This window comes from Procambarus clarkii, chromosome 90 (genome assembly GCF_040958095.1).
Source record: "Procambarus clarkii isolate CNS0578487 chromosome 90, FALCON_Pclarkii_2.0, whole genome shotgun sequence".
NCBI classification, from domain to species: Eukaryota; Metazoa; Arthropoda; class Malacostraca; order Decapoda; family Cambaridae; genus Procambarus; species Procambarus clarkii.
Window position 1 is genome coordinate 8,301,684 of NC_091239.1, and position 17,683 is coordinate 8,319,366.

The 17,683-nt window shown below is 41.2% G+C and overlaps 1 protein-coding gene across 2 annotated transcripts in view; it reads right to left on the reverse strand.

Annotated features, from left to right (window-relative positions):
• The window catches only part of LOC123746537 (beta-1,4-mannosyltransferase egh), a 98,592-nt gene extending 87,746 nt beyond the window's left edge, over window positions 1-10,846 (reverse strand). For both annotated transcript variants that reach the window (XM_045728111.2, XM_045728110.2), the window contains exon 1: window positions 10,624-10,846. The gene's annotated coding sequence lies outside the window, so the exon portion shown is untranslated. The remainder of the gene's footprint in view (window positions 1-10,623) is intronic.
• Window positions 10,847-17,683: the final 6,837 nt, after the last annotated feature.

Below are 17,683 nucleotides of genomic sequence, written 5' to 3' on the forward strand. Positions count from 1 at the left end.
TCCACTTTGTCCTCCCCTCTCATTTATCCCTTCAGAAAATGTATTAAGTTGCACTGAAACAACTCTATGGGTCTCAGAAGGTTTGTTATTAAGCACTGAAAAACTAGCACATACCAAATATTTCACACTTGACTGAAAAAAACATGGTGGGAGTGGGGGTTATAAATGCTAATATTTATTTTAAGTACTTAAATTATGCTAACCCCGACCAGCTTCTGTCTATCCCAGACCATTTTCATTGGAAATTTGGGCAATGTTAGCCCCAAACTTCTGGCCTCCAACCTTGGACAGACACTCTCTCTTATATAGATTATTGCCCCGGCCGAGCAGAAAAGATTTAACTACATATTAAAATGTAAAATTTTGCCCCGAGAGGTGAGTTTATTGCACAGCACTACTCATCCTGTGAATGGACATACTGCCATAGCATCATGTACAACACTCCCTAATAGGAAGAAACCCCACCTGTTTGCCTAAAATAATGCTTAAGCAATTGGCTTTATATAAATATTGTACTAAAACTTAAAAAATATACTGTAATTGCAAATTAAGGTGCAATTACATCAGTTAAGATGCCAGAGTTAATTATTGGTCCAGTATTTCCTATAAGGATAATTAAAAATCCAATGCAGCCAGCAACCCTACCAAATTTAAATTCAAACAATTAAAATAAACTGAATATGCATATACAGTACAACTCGTTCTTAATTCTGCATAAATGAACAATGAGAATCATACACTATATGCTCAATAAAGAGTCATGAAGCCAATTTTGAAAAACTAGCTAAAGCTGCTGCCGATTACAGAACATTGTATTGTTTCACGCTTCGAGATAATTAATGAAAACAAAATAAGCAGTTATGTTGCCTGAAGAGCCTTTGTATATCACACAGCTGAGCCTGGTAATTCACAAAACAGTGAAAACTATCTATCTTTATAAAATAATCTTATCATTTATGACAATCAATAAACAAATTTCAATTAGAAAATATTAATAATTTAGTTAGAAATACAGTGCTTGTATGACAATTTATAGTACAGCACAATATCTCTACAGCAACTCCTGCCTGAAACCATGTCTAATAAACCCTTGAACAGCTGTATTTTTTCCAAGCTCATATCCACATACAGGCAAGTACTCAGTATGTAACTAATGCACAATTAGGCGAGTAAGTACAGTGTATTGTATTTACCGGTAATATTTGTATGAAAACTGCTCTCACAGATTTTTAGCATTAATTTTCTAAAGGTTTAATATGTTCTTTAAAACATCTTGGACAACTGGTAACAAATCCATTTCTCCCAAACAAATTTTTAGACCCAAATTAAATAATCACTGTACAGCATTTCCAATTTTGCATATCGCACACATTGCCATTGTTGGAAAGCTGGAGACCAGGCATTTAAAATTAATGCAATATCCAATCAGAATGTTAGCAGTAAGCAACATTTTTTGCATAAGCGTATTTTACTTCCCAATACGGAAGAGCCAAATAACCATACGTACAGTACTGTACTGTAATAGGTTTGCTCCCACCTAAGGCTCGATAAGTAGCTAAGAAAAACTCTTCTCATCTTCTCATTTTTTACCAGAGTACCTGGATTGTACCTGGATTGGGTCCTGGGTGAGTTGTTCTACTATTCTATTCAGCATTAAAAATACCCATGATTTCCATCCTTACAAATAATTATAATCTTTTCATTTTATCTTTACTTTTTAATTCATACGGTACTATTTTACTGTATGCTGTACGTGCATTCTTCCTACAGAGGTTAAAACAACTAACAAGATGATATTCAAGCAAGAAAATTTGTTAAATTTTATTCCATTTACAGTATTTTAATTTTCCAGTTTAACCTTCCAGGCCCCATCAGGGGCCTAACAGCTGAGTGGACAGCGCTCAGGATTCATTGTCCTAAGGTTCCAGGTTCATTCCCCAGTGGAGGCGGAAACAAATGGTCAGTTTCTTTCACCCTGATGCCCTGTTCACCCAGCAGTAAATAGGTACCTGGGAGTTAGACAGCTGCTACGGGCTGCTTCATGGGGGATGTGTAACAAAAAGGAGGCCTGGTCGAGGACCCGGTCGTGGGGACGCTAAGCCCCGAAATCATCTCTAAGATAACCTCGAGATGACCTCCAGTGTCAGCATAGGAACCGAGGAAGGAAGAGCTCCAGTCCAGACTTGGGGGAAGTAGAAAAACCTCGCAGAACCTTTGCCAGGTAAAATCCAGGCGAGTATTTATATTATAGAAATATAGTGTATACAGTATTTACTACAGTAATAATATACTGTATTAAATAATGCCTGAACTAACAAGCTAAAAAGTTAATATTATATTAAACCACTACACAGTAAAGTTCTCGTCTATAACCTGGGGTGAACTGGGAATACAATATTTAGCTGGTTAGTTGAGAAGTATTAATTGCAGGATGCTTTCAAGTAAAACATTTACCTTGTCAAGGGTAAATATAATGATTTTTGTTGAAAAATTAATTAGCAATATTTATGAGGAAGAACTTCAAAATCATATCTAAGAATGTCATCAAAGCAAGAGAGAACACTTTTGCATTCCCCTCTCGGAGTGCTATAGTTCAGCAACCTATGTCTTTCAACTCACGATCTAGGATTCTGGGTTCAATACCCAGGCAGGACAGAAATGGTCGAGTTCATTTCCTTTCACCTGGTGCCTCTGTAAATAAATAGGTACCCAAAGTCAAGCACCTGTTGTGGGTTGCACCCTGGGTTTGGTCATTGGTTGGCCAAGGATGACCTTGATACAAATGCAACTACTGTACAGGCTTCCTGTCTCCAACAGCAGGAATGATAAGGCTAATGTCCACAAAGAAAATATTGAAAATTGGGAATACTGTACAGTACAATATAAAGATATTAGGAAAATATAAAAATAAATTACTCTTCAATTTCTCTGGTTACAATGTGATGAAAATATATCCTAAAGCTTTATTGAATATTCAATCCAAATGGTATTTCTTTAAATTTCTTACTTTACTGTATACATGCTGAATGGGATTCTGGGAATTTTTCTACTCCCCAAGCCTGGCCCACTTTTGGGAGCTTGGTCCAACAGGCTGTTGCTTGGAGAGGTCCGCAGGGCAATATATCCACCAGATCTCGGTTGGTCCGGCACTTCTTGAAGAAAACGATCTAGTTTTCTCTTGAAGATGCCCACGTTTGTTCCGGCAATATTTCTTATACTCACTGGGAGTATGTTGAACAACCATGGACCTCTGATGTTTATAGTGTTCTCTGATTGTGCCTATGGCACCCCTTCTCTTCACTGGTTCTATTCTGCATTATCTTCCATATCGTTCACTCCAGTATGTTATTTTACTGTGAAGATTTGGGACCTGGCCCTCCAGTATTTCCCATGTGCATATTATTTGATATCTCTCTTGTCTCCTTTCTAATGAGTACACTTGGAGAGCTTGAGACGATCCCAATAATTTAGGTGCTTTATCGTGTCTATGAATGCCATATATGATTTCTCTATTTCCTCCATTTCAGCAATTTCTCCCGCTCTGAAGGGGAAAGCGAGTATCGAGCAGTACTCAAGATGGGATAATGTACCCTATACATTAGGTCATCAGACATCATTATTCCCAAATCCTTTACATGCTGCTTTCCTATTATGGCCAGACATGATTGTGCCATGTTCCCTGTATTTTGTTTAAGGCCCTCATTTTTACCTTACCTGAGTATAATAATAATTAAAATTATATTATACTGTACTGTATATACGTTGAGCTGATACCGAGGTCCTTGCATGGTCGAACTACTACTGTGCAGTGGAACTGTGTGGAACTGTGCAGTCCCCGTGGCGCAGTGGTAAGACACTCGCTTGGCGTTTCGCAAGCGCCTTGCCTTGGGTTCGAATCCTGGCCGGGGAGGATTGACCGGGCGCCAATCCTTAACTGTAGCCTCTGTTCACCCAGCAGTGAATGGGTACCTGGTTGTTAAACGATTCGGCGGGGTCGTATTCCGGGGAAATTAGGGTTAAGGACCTGCCCGAAACGCTACGTGTAATAGTGGCTTTAAAAGAATGTATGTAAAACTAAGCCTCCCGGATGCAACACCAAATAGATACCACTCTGGGGTACCTATTTACTGCTAGATGAACAGAGGCTTTAGATGATAGGAAACGTACCCCACCATTTCAGTCCTGCTTGGAAATCAAACATAGGAGCTTGATTGTGAATCAAGGACATATAAATTCAAAACAAGACTGCCTGTAATACCAATTTTACATAAATAAGTTACAAAGAGTTGTCTTAAATGTATTGGCACCTACCTATCCATTGTTTCATGTTCTATTTTATGTTGATACAGTATATTTTCCACCATATTAATATCCCCCCTTAAATTAATATAGTACTGTACTGTCCTGTACTCTAAAGTCCATCAGCATAGCATCTATGCTGTATCCAAAAAAAAAGTACTGTACTTATTCAAATACTAGATTCTGCGTTGTTTAGTGCATTCAGTAGTAGTAGTACTGTATACCAGTCTGTACTGTATGAAATTTTGCCTGAAACACCCTACATAGTTGTGGTTTCATTTTATGTTCAACTCCTGTACCTACAATCACAGTATACCTGTCTTATGCTCTTTATACACATTTTTATTATAAAGTATTATCATTATTATTACACAGTAATCACATTAACATGACGTTTCAACGAGAAAATCCAAAACCCACAGTTCCCACGGAGTGCGTGGGAACACCCACCGCATAGGTTCAAGCCCTCATCACGTCTCCGGATTTTCTCATTATTGTTATTGTTATTATTATCATAATAATAATAATAATACAGTAATAATATTAATGATAATAATAATTATACATTTTATAGGATTGATTTTTCAATGTTTGAGAACCATATCTATTACTTAGTACAGTACATAATAGTTAGAAATTATGTTTCACGCCAAGAATTGTTTGAATATACTGTACAGTATGGTACACTTCAAAACCTATTCATGAATGTTGGTCAAAACACTAACCAACATTCATACCTGGCTGAGTAAAATATTATTTATCCATTCACTTGTTCAAAAAGTGGTTGTGCAAATATATCACTATACCCAGACTATAGTCTCCTTTTGTTGGGAAAAGGAAGCCTGCTAAGCTCTTTGAGGTTCCCCTAGGCCATCTCACATGGCCTATGCTGACCTTCTTGCTGGGATGCTGCCCTCAACAGTTCTCTAATTCTAGAGTAACTATTTACTGCTAAGTGAGCAAAGGTGTTTGGTAAAATGAAATGTAGGACTGACTATTTCTCAACAACGTAGCTTCTTAAAACATTTGTGGCCTCGACAAGGACAGTAAGCCAGTGGCTTGTCAAAAGTCCTCCCTGCCCAATTTGTCCTAATATGCTGTAGGATACATGCATACAAGGTAGAGTGAAGCTGGATTTAAATATGGATATCAGCTTACATAGTCTTTATCTTTTACAATACCTGTGGTTAAGTTAGGGTTAAAGTAGTTCTCACTTTCGGATCAAGTCGTTGAAGTGGGTAGTGTTCAAGTGCTTGAAGAAGTTACTTTTTTTATAATTTATCAGAATGAATTTAAATATCTCAATGCACTACTAAAAGTTATATAGACAGTACAGTATTGCATTGTGCTTTTTAGTGGCTTTGCAAGAATGTACTACAAACATTAAAATTGTGAGAGTAACCCTTTATACAAATTTCCTTGTAAATACTTAAATAACTAAATAAATACCCAGGATGCTAGACTGAGGACTGAAGCATTTGAGATATATAGTGGTAAGACTTCATTATATATTTCCTATAAGATATGCTTTGGACATTTCAGATTAATTCCTCTTAACACAATTTAAAATTAAAATGAGTGTAGATATGCTATAGCCTGCCAGGAGGAGCAGATAGCCCTGGGCTCATTAAGTCCATTTCATTACATAAAAATGACATTTAATTACATAAAATTATAAGCTATACCATGTGGGTGTCTGGAAACTAGCGTCTTCACAATTCGGAGACAGGCACCAGACATCTCGGTGTTTGATAGCTTATTTCTTGGGGAGACCATTGATCATCATAGTACAACTGGCATCATTCTCGACTCACAACCGAAGATCCAAGGTTCAATTACTAAGCAGGACAAATTATTGGGCAAGTTTTCTTTCAACTAATGCCTTTGTTCATCTAGCAGTAAATAGGCACCCAGGAGTTAGGCAAGTACTAATTTTGGTATAAAATTCCAGATATCATTTATTAACCATAAAGTACCTTTCCATGTGCTTGTTTGTGTCACCTACACTTTATTATAAATACCTTACGTTTTTTTATTTGCTTTTCAGTACATTATACTCAAAAAGTTCCAGACATTTTAGTGGTCTTGTTCTATGCAATGGTGCAGTCACTGGAGAGATTTTGGGTGCTAATGTCTGGGAACTGGCAACTTCACCCGAATACTGCACTGTGAATAGGTTATCCTTGAATATATAGTTATATATTTCAGTAGCTATAGCTGTGACTACTATACTGTATAGAACCTGCAACCTATGACTAATTGTGGTTCATCCTTTTTTCATTGTTGATATTGTACCAATAACTTTACTGTTTGTTACAAGCGGCCTGGAAAATGCAAAGTTACACATACATGCATTACTATAAACCCTTTTCCCAATTTCAAGAATTTCAAGGGGTGGAGATTCACCAGCTCGGAGTGAGGGGCTTTAACTAATACTGTACAGTAAACTATTATGATAAGCTGCACAGTTTAGGCTAATGCCAGTAAATTTTGCAGCAATGATTTACAAATAAATTATGTCTTTTCTCTTTCAGGATCCAGTCATCATATTAAAAGCAATAATTTTTCAAGTATTTGTTTATCACATGCAATTCTCTCTGCTAGAAATTTTAATGACCGAGGAAACCTAGCTTAGGGAAAAGTAACGTTCATAAAATATTCTGGGTTTTGAGAAGGGAGACAACAACAACAAAAATAATAATAACAACCACAATAAAACGATTCTTCACGGCAGGGGATCGTATTCCAGGGACCTGCCCGAAACGCTACGCGTACTAGTGGCTGTACATGAATGTAACAACTCTTGTATATATCTCAAAAAAAAAAAAACTAATAATGCAGTATATACTGTGCAATATCTGGAATCTCCCTATAATTATAGAATTACTGTATTATTATTGGATATGGCTTATTGCTACACTATCTTAAACTTTGCTTTATGTACATGGTGATTATGACTGACAGTAATCCCTGTATGAGCTTTGTGTATATTACAAATAACTGTAAACAAAGCTAGATTTGTGATCAAATCAGACAAATGGAAAATTAATTATGAACGACGCATTTAAAGATTTTTGCTGAAGCCTCCAGCAAATAAGGAAAATCATTACACTGTAAACTAAATAAACAAAGATTAAAAGTAATGAAATTATATACAATACTGAATATAAATTTTAAAAAGAAATAGGTTAGTGTCCTACATCAGTGGCTTTTGCACAAGCTTAAATAGAATTTTTGTATACGAAAAGGAGCACTGGCAATTTGACCCTTTCAGTTTTCAATGCTCTTCTGGACATTCAGGAATGTGTCAGGTTAGGTACTGAAGGGGTGTGATCTATAGATGCATGTCTACGAGGTGCTGCAGTCTATACTGTACAGAGCAGGTCCACGAGATGCTGCGATCTACACACGCAGAGCCATGAGGTGCTACGTTCTATTCATGCAAGTCCACAATGTGCTATAATATACACATGCACGTAGACGAGCTGCTGCGATCTATACATGCACGTCCACAAGGTGCTGCGATCTATAGATGCTGGGACACGAGGTGCTGTGATCTATAGATGTAGGGACACGAGCTGCTGCGATCTATAGATGCTGGAACATGAGATGCTGCGATCTATAGATGCTGGAACATGAGATGCTGCGATCTATAGATGCTGGAACACGAGATGCTGCGATCTATAGATGCTGGAACACGAGATGCTGCGATCTATAGATGCTGGAACACGAGATGCTGCGATCTATAGATGCTGGGACACGAGATGCTGCGATCTATAGATGCTGGGACACGAGATGCTGCGATCTATAGATGCTGGGACACGAGATGCTGCGATCTATGGATGCTGGGACACGAGATGCTGCGATCTATGGATGCTGGGACACGAGGTGCTGCGATCTATAGATGCTGGGACACGAGGTGCTGCGATCTATGGATGCTGGGACACGAGGTGCTGCGATCTATAGATGCTGGGACACGAGGTGCTGCGATCTATGGATGCTGGAACACGAGGTGCTGCGATCTATGGATGCTGGGACACGAGGTGCTGCGATCTATAGATGCTGGGACACGAGGTGCTGCAATCTATAGATGCTGGGACACGAGGTGCTGCGATCTATGGATGCTGGGACACGAGGTGCTGCGATCTATAGATGCTGGAACATGAGGTGCTGCGATCTATAGATGCAGGAACATGAGGTGCTGCGGTTTATAGATGCAGAGTCACAAAGTGCAGTGATCCATTAATGAAGGGGCATGATGTGCCGTGATATTTTAATGCAGTTCCATAGTGTGCAGCGATATATTAATACAGGTCCATAGTGGGTTTTTTTTTTTTTTACACACACACACACACACAGAGGAGTTCTTAAATTCTTATACAGCCACTAGCATGCATAGCATTTCGGGCAAGTCTTTAATTCTGTTCCCCAGAATACGATCTCGCCAAATCGTTTAACAACTAGGTACCCATTTTACTGTTGGGTAAACAGAGGCTACAACCAAGGATTTGTGCCCAGTAAATCCTCCCCGGCCAGGATACGAACCCAGGACAAAGCGCTCGCAAAACGCCAGGCGAGCGTCTTACCACTACACCATGGGCATTACATTGCGCTATTTATATAAGATTCTTATACTGTATTTATTTATATAGAGTATAAGAATCTTATTAAAATTGACTTATGGCAGAAAAATGAATATGTAGGAAAGAATATTGAAAAATATTACTTCAAAAATTATTTCAAAGCCATGCCATCTGTTCTTGACGAATTTGATGAACAAAACAATTGATGACAAAATTACCAATAAGTGAAGGAATTGCCATTATTGTATTCAGATCCCCTACTGTTATTTATGCAAGATAATATAACGTAACCAGTACCGTAGTCCTGAAAACTTTGCTAAACCTTACATGGCAAAAACATTGTAAATGATTTTTAGTGACATTTTGTTCAGTACTGTACTGAATAGTTGAGGGCCTCAGGGCTACCAACACTGCAAACCAGATATGACAGGGCTGATCTCATTGAAGCTTTTAAAATACTGAACAATTTGGAGGATATTGACCCAGAGCACTTCTTTGAAAGGTAAGATATAAGAAACAAGGGAACAACAATTTAAAGCTCAACAACAGAAAACAGGAGATGCTCTTTCACACACAGGGTTATATAAACTCATGGAACCCCTTGCCTGCCAAGCTGTAAATGCCAAATCACTGCTGCAATTGAAGATCAGGCTTAATAAAATCATTAGAATAAATAGAGGGGGGGGGGGACTTTTGACAAGCTGGTGGCTTTCTGTCCTCATCAAGGACACTACAGATATTGGCCCTCAGATAAATTCAGGCAAGTCACCTTATAGTCAAAATGAGACACGAACGTATTTTAAAATGTTCCTAAGCCAACCCAACATCGGCTTAACCCCAAGATAACACAGACTCGTAATCTAGCGATATACCATACATGGGTTTGACAATTAGAAAACGAGCTTTGTCAAAACGCTTTTGCACGATTTGTCCATACCTGGAATATACTTGGAGAGGGTTTTGGATGTTCTACTCCTAAAGCCCGGCTTGGGGCATACCCTGCCTAGTTTAACCAAATCGATCTACCTAACCTTACCCATTTTTATGCGTTGACCCCAAAACATCTAAATGACTGATGGCGATGCAAGAGCAGTGTTTTTTGTAGACCAACATTAAAATGTGAACTGAACAGATATTTAGGATTTAGCTTTCATCGACATAGGTGTCCAACCTCCTTCCCATAATGCAATATACCACAGTACACCAACATGACTGATTTCATGCTAGTCTTAAGGTCTATCAACTAAGTAAATAATACTAGCTTACTGACCAGCCAGAATGTATACTTTAGTCCTGAATATAATCCAAGGCTAAAAACTTTCCGTGTATATACACACTTAAATGGAGGTACACCTCTATGTATAGAAACCTTCTACCCATTATACACATACTGGCATACTTGTAGTATTAAAAGACAGCGAGGGTGATTGTAAACCTTACAAGCACCATAGCTCTTTAATTCCAGCATGAACCGTCTCCATTACCACCACAAAACACCTCTCACACTCCCAAATCCTAATCCCCTTACCTAACATAGCCATTTACCTTAAGCTAATCACAGGGCTTTAGAAATTTGCTATGGGTTCCGTCTCAATAGTGCCGGCAGCCATCCAACCAACCATACCTCTACAAGGCTACAGGGGAGCACCCTAACCCCTTACAGGCTACAGGCCGCGAGTTACAGCAACACCTGTATCCTACAGAGAAGGAGAGAGAAAGAGATATAAAACAGGAAACTTACCTGAAGCAGCAGCAGGACACTCGACCCTCCTCACACTATAACCTCCCTCACAGCACTGAGTTGACGCAGGCGCCGCCACTCACGCTTACACACATGTTTCCTTCACTCTACACCCCCGCACTCGCTATATATCCCTTCACATACACACTTTCACTCGCTGTGTCTCTAGCTCTTGGTTCCCCAACGCGGCTCCCAGGGGAGTTGATGTCTTCCCTACAGTGTAAGACAGGGAAACAGTTCACAGGTTACCATAGCCAGCGTGGACATCAATGGTAACTGCCTCGTCAAGACTTCACGCTGGGGCTAAAAGGCATGATTGACGTCACGCTAGCAAGCCATATTATGCCTGACGTCACGCTAGTAAGCCACACTATGCCTGATGTCAAGCTAGCAAGCTACATTATGCCTGACGTCACGCTAGTGAGCCATATTATGCCTGACGTCACGCTAGCAAGCCACATTATGCCTGACGTCACGCTAGCAAGCCACATTATGCCTGACGTCACGCTAGCAAGCCACATTATGCCTGACGTCACGCTAGCAAGCCACACTATGCCTGACGTCACGCTAGCAAGCCACATTATGCCTGACGTCACGCTAGCAAGCCACACTATGCCTGACGTCACGCTAGCAAGCCACATTATGCCTGACGTCACGCTAGCAAGCCACATTATGTCTGACGTCACTCTAGTAAGCCACATTATGTCTGACGTCACGCTAGTAAGTCACATTATGTCTGACGTCACTCTAGTAAGCCACATTATGTCTGACGTCACTCTAGTAAGCCACATTATGTCTGACGTCACGCTAGTAAGTCACATTATGTCTGACGTCACGCTAGCAAGCCACATTATGCCTGACGTCACGCTAGCAAGCCACATTATGTCTGACGTCACTCTAGTAAGCCACATTATGTCTGACGTCACGCTAGTAAGTCACATTATGTCTGACGTCACTCTAGTAAGCCACATTATGCCTGACGTCACGCTAGTAAGTCACATTATGCCTGACGTCACGCTAGCGATCCACGCGGGCTTACTGACGTCACGCTGAGTCATTTTGTGACATCACGCTAGCGGGGTTCACACTTATAATACCGCATCTTGCTTGCGGGGCCACATGTATGAATGATCATCACACTAGCAGGCCCAGAAGTATGAATGACATCACGCTAGCAGGGGCCACACTTATGAATGACATCAAGCTAGCAGGGGCCACACTTATGAATGACATCACGCTAGCAGGGGACACACTTATGAATGATCATCACGCTAGCAGGGGCCACACTTATGAATGATCATCACGCTAGCAGGGGCCACACTTATGAATGATCATCACGCTAGCAGGGGCCACACTTATGAATGATCATCACGCTAGCAGGGGCCACACTTATGAATGACATCACGCTAGCAGGGGCCACACTTATGAATGATCATCACGCTAGCAGGGGCCACACTTATGAATGATCATCACGCTAGCAGGGGCCACACTTATGAATGATCATCACGCTAGCAGGGGCCACACTTATGAATGATCATCACGCTAGCAGGGGCCACACTTATGAATGATCATCACGCTAGCAGGGGCCACACTTATGAATGATCATCACGCTAGCAGGGAACACACTTATGAATGATCATCACGCTAGCAGGGGCCACACTTATGAATGATCATCACGCTAGCAGGGAACACACTTATGAATGATCATCACGCTAGCAGGGGCCACACTTATGAATGACATACAAGTATGAATGACATTCCAGTAGCAGACCCATAATTATGAATGACGTTCGGCTTGTCCGCAAGTACTGTTGAATGGACAACACACACACACACACACACACACACACACACACACACACACACACACACACACACACACACACACACACACACACACACACACACACACACACACCACACACACACACTTCAACAGTACTTTTGTGATAAGGTAACGAGAATAAGGCAAGACAGAGGAGGATGGGCAGATTGCATATTTCTGGACTGCCAAAAAGCCTTTGATACAGTACCACACTAAAGGCTACTATACAAACTTGAGAGGCAGGCGGGAGTAGACGGAAACACACGATCATGGGTAAGGAATTACCTGACAGACAGCTGTCAGAGAGTGACAGTGAGGGGCGAGGAGTCTGACTGGCGTAGAGTAACAAGCGGAGTACCTCAAGGATCAGTGCTGGGACTCATACTATTCCTCATTTATGTAAATGACTTGACTGCAGGAGTTGAGTCTTTTATGCTCATGTTTACGTATGATGCAAAACTAATGAGGCAGGTTGAGACAGATGAGGATTGTAAGGTTCTCCAGGAAGACTTAAACAGGTTGCAGAGATGGTCCGAGAAATGTCTACTAGAGTTCAGCACTAACAAGTGCAAGGTGATGGAAATGAAGCCAGCTAGGAAACCGGAAACCAAATATACGATGAAGGGAAACTACCTCCCTATAACGTCTAGAGAAAAAGACCTGGGAGTGGACATAACACCAAACTTAACTCCAGAGGCTCATATAAATAGAATAACGTCAGCCGCATACTCTAATCTGGCAAAGGTCAGAACATCCTTCAGAAACTTAAATAAGGAGGCTATTAGATCACTGTATACCGCCTATGTGAGACCAGTCTTAGAGTATGCCGCACCATCCTGGAGCCCCTATATTAAAAAAAAAACATAAGGAAGCTCGAAAAGGTGCAAAAGTTTGCAACGAGACTCGTCCCAGAGCTGCGAGGGATGAGGTACGAAGACAAACTGAAGAAACTAAACCTGACGACGTTAGAAAAGATGAGGGAGATGTGGGGGGACATGATATAGACCTATAAAATACTTATAGGGATTGACAGGGTGGAAACAAAAGAAATGTTCACAATGAATATCAACAGAACAAGGGAGCACTGATGGAAGCTTGAAACTCAGATGTGTCAAAGAGATATTAGAAAGTTTTATTTAGCGTAAGGGTAGTGAGTAAATGGAATGACTTAAAGGAGCAGATTGTAGAGGCAAACTCATTTCATAACTCACAAAGCTGGTATGATAGGCAAATGTCATGAATCATTGCATTAGACAACCCATTAGCTAGAAAAGCGGGGTACAAGAGCTAAAGCTCGATCCTGCAGAGAGAGAGAGAGAGAGAGAGAGAGAGAGAGAGAGAGAGAGAGAGAGAGAGAGAGAGAGAGAGAGACAGACAGACAGACAGACAGACAGACAGACAGACAGACAGACAGACAGACAGACAGACAGACAGACACAGAGAGAGACAGAGAGACAGACAGAGAGAGAGAGACAGACAGAGAGAGAGAGACAGACAGAGAGAGAGAGAGACAGAGAGAGAGAGAGAGAGAGACAGAGAGAGAGAGACAGAGACAGAGAGAGACAGAGACAGAGACAGAGACAGAGACAGAGACAGAGACAGAGACAGAGACAGAGAGAGAGAGAGAGAGAGAGAGAGAGAGAGAGAGAGACAGAGAGAGAGAGAGATGACCCCAACAATGACAGAGTATAGGTGCAACACATGATGCGGGTGGTAGTGGTGGTTGCTATTCAACACTGCTGGTGGTTGGTGGTTATACGATTATTCAACGCCAGTGGTAGTGGTGTAGGAGACCACGGTCACAACTGGTGGTGGTGGTGGTTGATGATGGTGGTAGTGGTGGTGGTGGTGTTCAGCAAGAGCATGTTCCAAAGCCTTTTGAATGGCTAGCATTTCTGTTTGTAAAGTCGAACACCCATTTGAGTCTCGAACTATTTATAGAGTTTCCTGCTTTAACTGCAGCTCCGATTTCTTGCCCCTGTTGGTCTACTGGTCCATCTGTGAAGTATGTGTAGCTGTCAGATGCCAAGTTGGCTTCTATATGCATCTGTGCAATGATACGTAGCAGATGAGGATTACTCTGGTTCTTTTTTCCCTCCAGAGCCATAAGTCTGCTGGCGGAGATTCCCAAGGGCCTTGCATAACGAAGTCTGCGTGTATTTCCTCGACACCCGACAGGGAGCCGGTCGGCCGAGCGGACAGCACGCTGGACTTGTGATCCTGTGGTCCTGGGTTCGATCCCAGGCGCCGGCGAGAAACAATGGGCAGAGTTTCTTTCATCCTAGGCCCCTGTTACCTAGCAGTAAAATAGGTACCTGGGAGTTAGTCAGCTGTCACGGGCTGCTTCCTGGGGGTGGAGGCCTGGTCGAGGACCGGGCCGAGGGGACACTAAGCCCCAAAATCATCTCAAGATAAATCACAAAACAGGCCTTCAAGTATATTATTTGCATAAAATGTGAAAGAAATCTCGTTTCTTGCAGGGTCGGCGTTCAATCCCTGATGGTCCAAATGATTTGCTACCATTAATAAAATAAGAATTAAGGGCGCTGCAGAAGGCCTATTGGCCTATACGAGGCAGCTCCTATTTATAACCACCCAAACTCATTCATACATACGTCTGCCCTACGCTTGAAACAACCCAGCGATCCCACTATTATTATTTTACCCGGTAATGTGTTCCATAACTTGGCTTAGCACATTCTCTTAATTAGTCTATGCTTTAGAGTATAGACCGAGTGCTCGGAGATTAAATGCTTCACCGATTCTATGCGGCCATTTAATTCGCTTTTCTACCTCCAGTATAGCTACTGTCTTGAAGTCAGATGTACGAGCATTCTGATTTCTCTTCGTTTAGGAGGTTCTAGATGCCAGAGGTGTAGGGACTGTATGACGCCAGAGGTGTAGGGCCTGTATGACGCCAGAGGTGTAGGGCCTGTATGACGCCAGAGGTGTAGGGCCTGTATGACGCCAGAGGTGTAGGGCCTGTATGGCGCCAGAGGTGTAGAGACTGTATGACGCCAGAGGTGTGGGGTCTGGGTACCTCCACAGGTGTTAGAGAACATGCGGGTGTTGGCTAGGCTGCACACCAACACTCCCTCTGTGTACTAGTGGACGTCTGTTATAGGCCTCATCTTACCGCTCGTCCACCTCTCACGGTGAGCTATTATGTAGCTTTATTTGTGTTTATGTAAATGTTATTACGTATCAACATGTAGATGTTCTCGTGTTTATATGTGGGGGCTGGTATTCACCCCTTCCCCTCCCCACACACATATTAACTATCGGAGTAGTTAACAAATGGAATGCATTAGACAGTGATGTGGTGGAGGCTGACTCCATACACAGTTTCAAATGTAGATATGATAGAGCCCAATAGGCTCAGGAATCTGTACACTAGTCGATTGATAGTCGAGAGGCGGGACCAAAGAGCCGAAGCTCAACTCCCGAAAGCACATGTTAATATATTTTCAATAAAATATTCTTATTAATATGTGGAGAAGCACTAAGATGAATGTTGACACCATTTGTCTATATGTCGTATGCAAAGCTATAACAAATATAATAAGATATTCACAAGGAGGCGAGGAGAGAAGCACCAAGGTCAGAGACATTGTGTGTTGCAAGTAATTACGAGGTATTAATTCACCAAGATAGAGAGGAATGCTGAATTTTTCCATTTAAGGCCTGCACTCCCTAAACTCTGTATCCTAATGCCTGTACCCATCATTGATGAATTTATTATTCCTGAAATTCATTAGGTGTAATTTGTATTATGCATTTGGTAACTTAAAACTTGTACTTTAAGATTTATATCATACAATGTGTAGAATAAATCATAGGGGAAACAATTCAGAATCAAACCTGCATTGTGAATCATTGAGCGTAAAGTACATATTGGATTATGAATTATTTAACCTCAAACTCGTATTCAGGATTATATATATATCTATATATATAAATATATATTATATATCCGCCATCATTAGGCTACATACTCGCCAAACTCAACTTTACTATACTAAATAAGATGACATTATCCGCTCCACAACTGACTGCACAATTCGCTGGAGAATAGTAACAGAAAATAAATACATAAAATAAAATCTAATACATAATATAAAATAAATAAAATAATACATAATATAATACATAAAATAAAATAAAATCTAAAGTATGACTATAAGTAAACAAAAACAGAGCAGGAAAGATATCTATCTAGCGGATTACACAGGAAATATGACTCACTCCCGCGAGGGGCTGCCCACATGAGCCCTGAAGGGAAATACAGAATGTAAATGTACGCTTTCAATGATTTGCCCTTGATAGGCTAATTCAGATGGGTTGTTTAGGCTTGTAGGCGTCTGATGAGGGAATACAGTAATACAGTTGTGTATTTTTTTTACAGTAACATGTTGTTGTTATAGATTCAGCTACTCGGAACAGGTTCCAAGTAGCACGGGCTATGGTGAGTCCGTAACTTACCTGGCACAGGTGAGGGGCAAGTAGCACGGGCTATGGTGAGTCCGTAACTTACCTGGCACAGGAGAGGGGCAAGTAGCACGGGCTATGGTGAGCCCGTAGTGGACTTACCTGGCAAGGGAGTGGTGCCGTCTCTCTGTACAGTAGCAAATCGAGAGAACAAATATGGAGGCTCCACCTGACTAGACCACTTGTTCTATCTTGTGCCAGTACTAACCTAACCTACCAGAGGACTCAAGAACAGAAAACGGGACAATGTTTCAATTTCGCGAGCCGCTACCATATTCTAGGTCAGTTTTTGGCCTTAGGTAACGTATACGTTAAAATGCGACGTCCTATTTCAACACTGCAGGATCGGCTAGCCTTATCCCGGGTTATATTTACTGCTATGTGAACAGAGACGGAAGAGAGGGTTGGGGAAGGCACCAACCCTGAGGAAACATGCCCAAACGTTTCGTCCTGTGAGGATACAAAATCATATTCATTTATCTGCCCGAAACGCTGCGCGTACTAGTGGCTTTACAAGCATGTAATTACTATGCTTTGTATCCTACAATCCCAATGTACCTTCCTGTATATAAATAAATAAATAAATAAATATACTACTTGGTTATGCTGACTGCGTATAGGAATGAGGAAAGATGTGTAGGGGGGGCGGGGAGGGAGGGAGGAGTTTCTTGACGTCATGTCTTCCAGGAAGGAGTCACTATTACTTCCTCAGATGAGAGTACCCTCTTACGTTTTAGCCACGATATT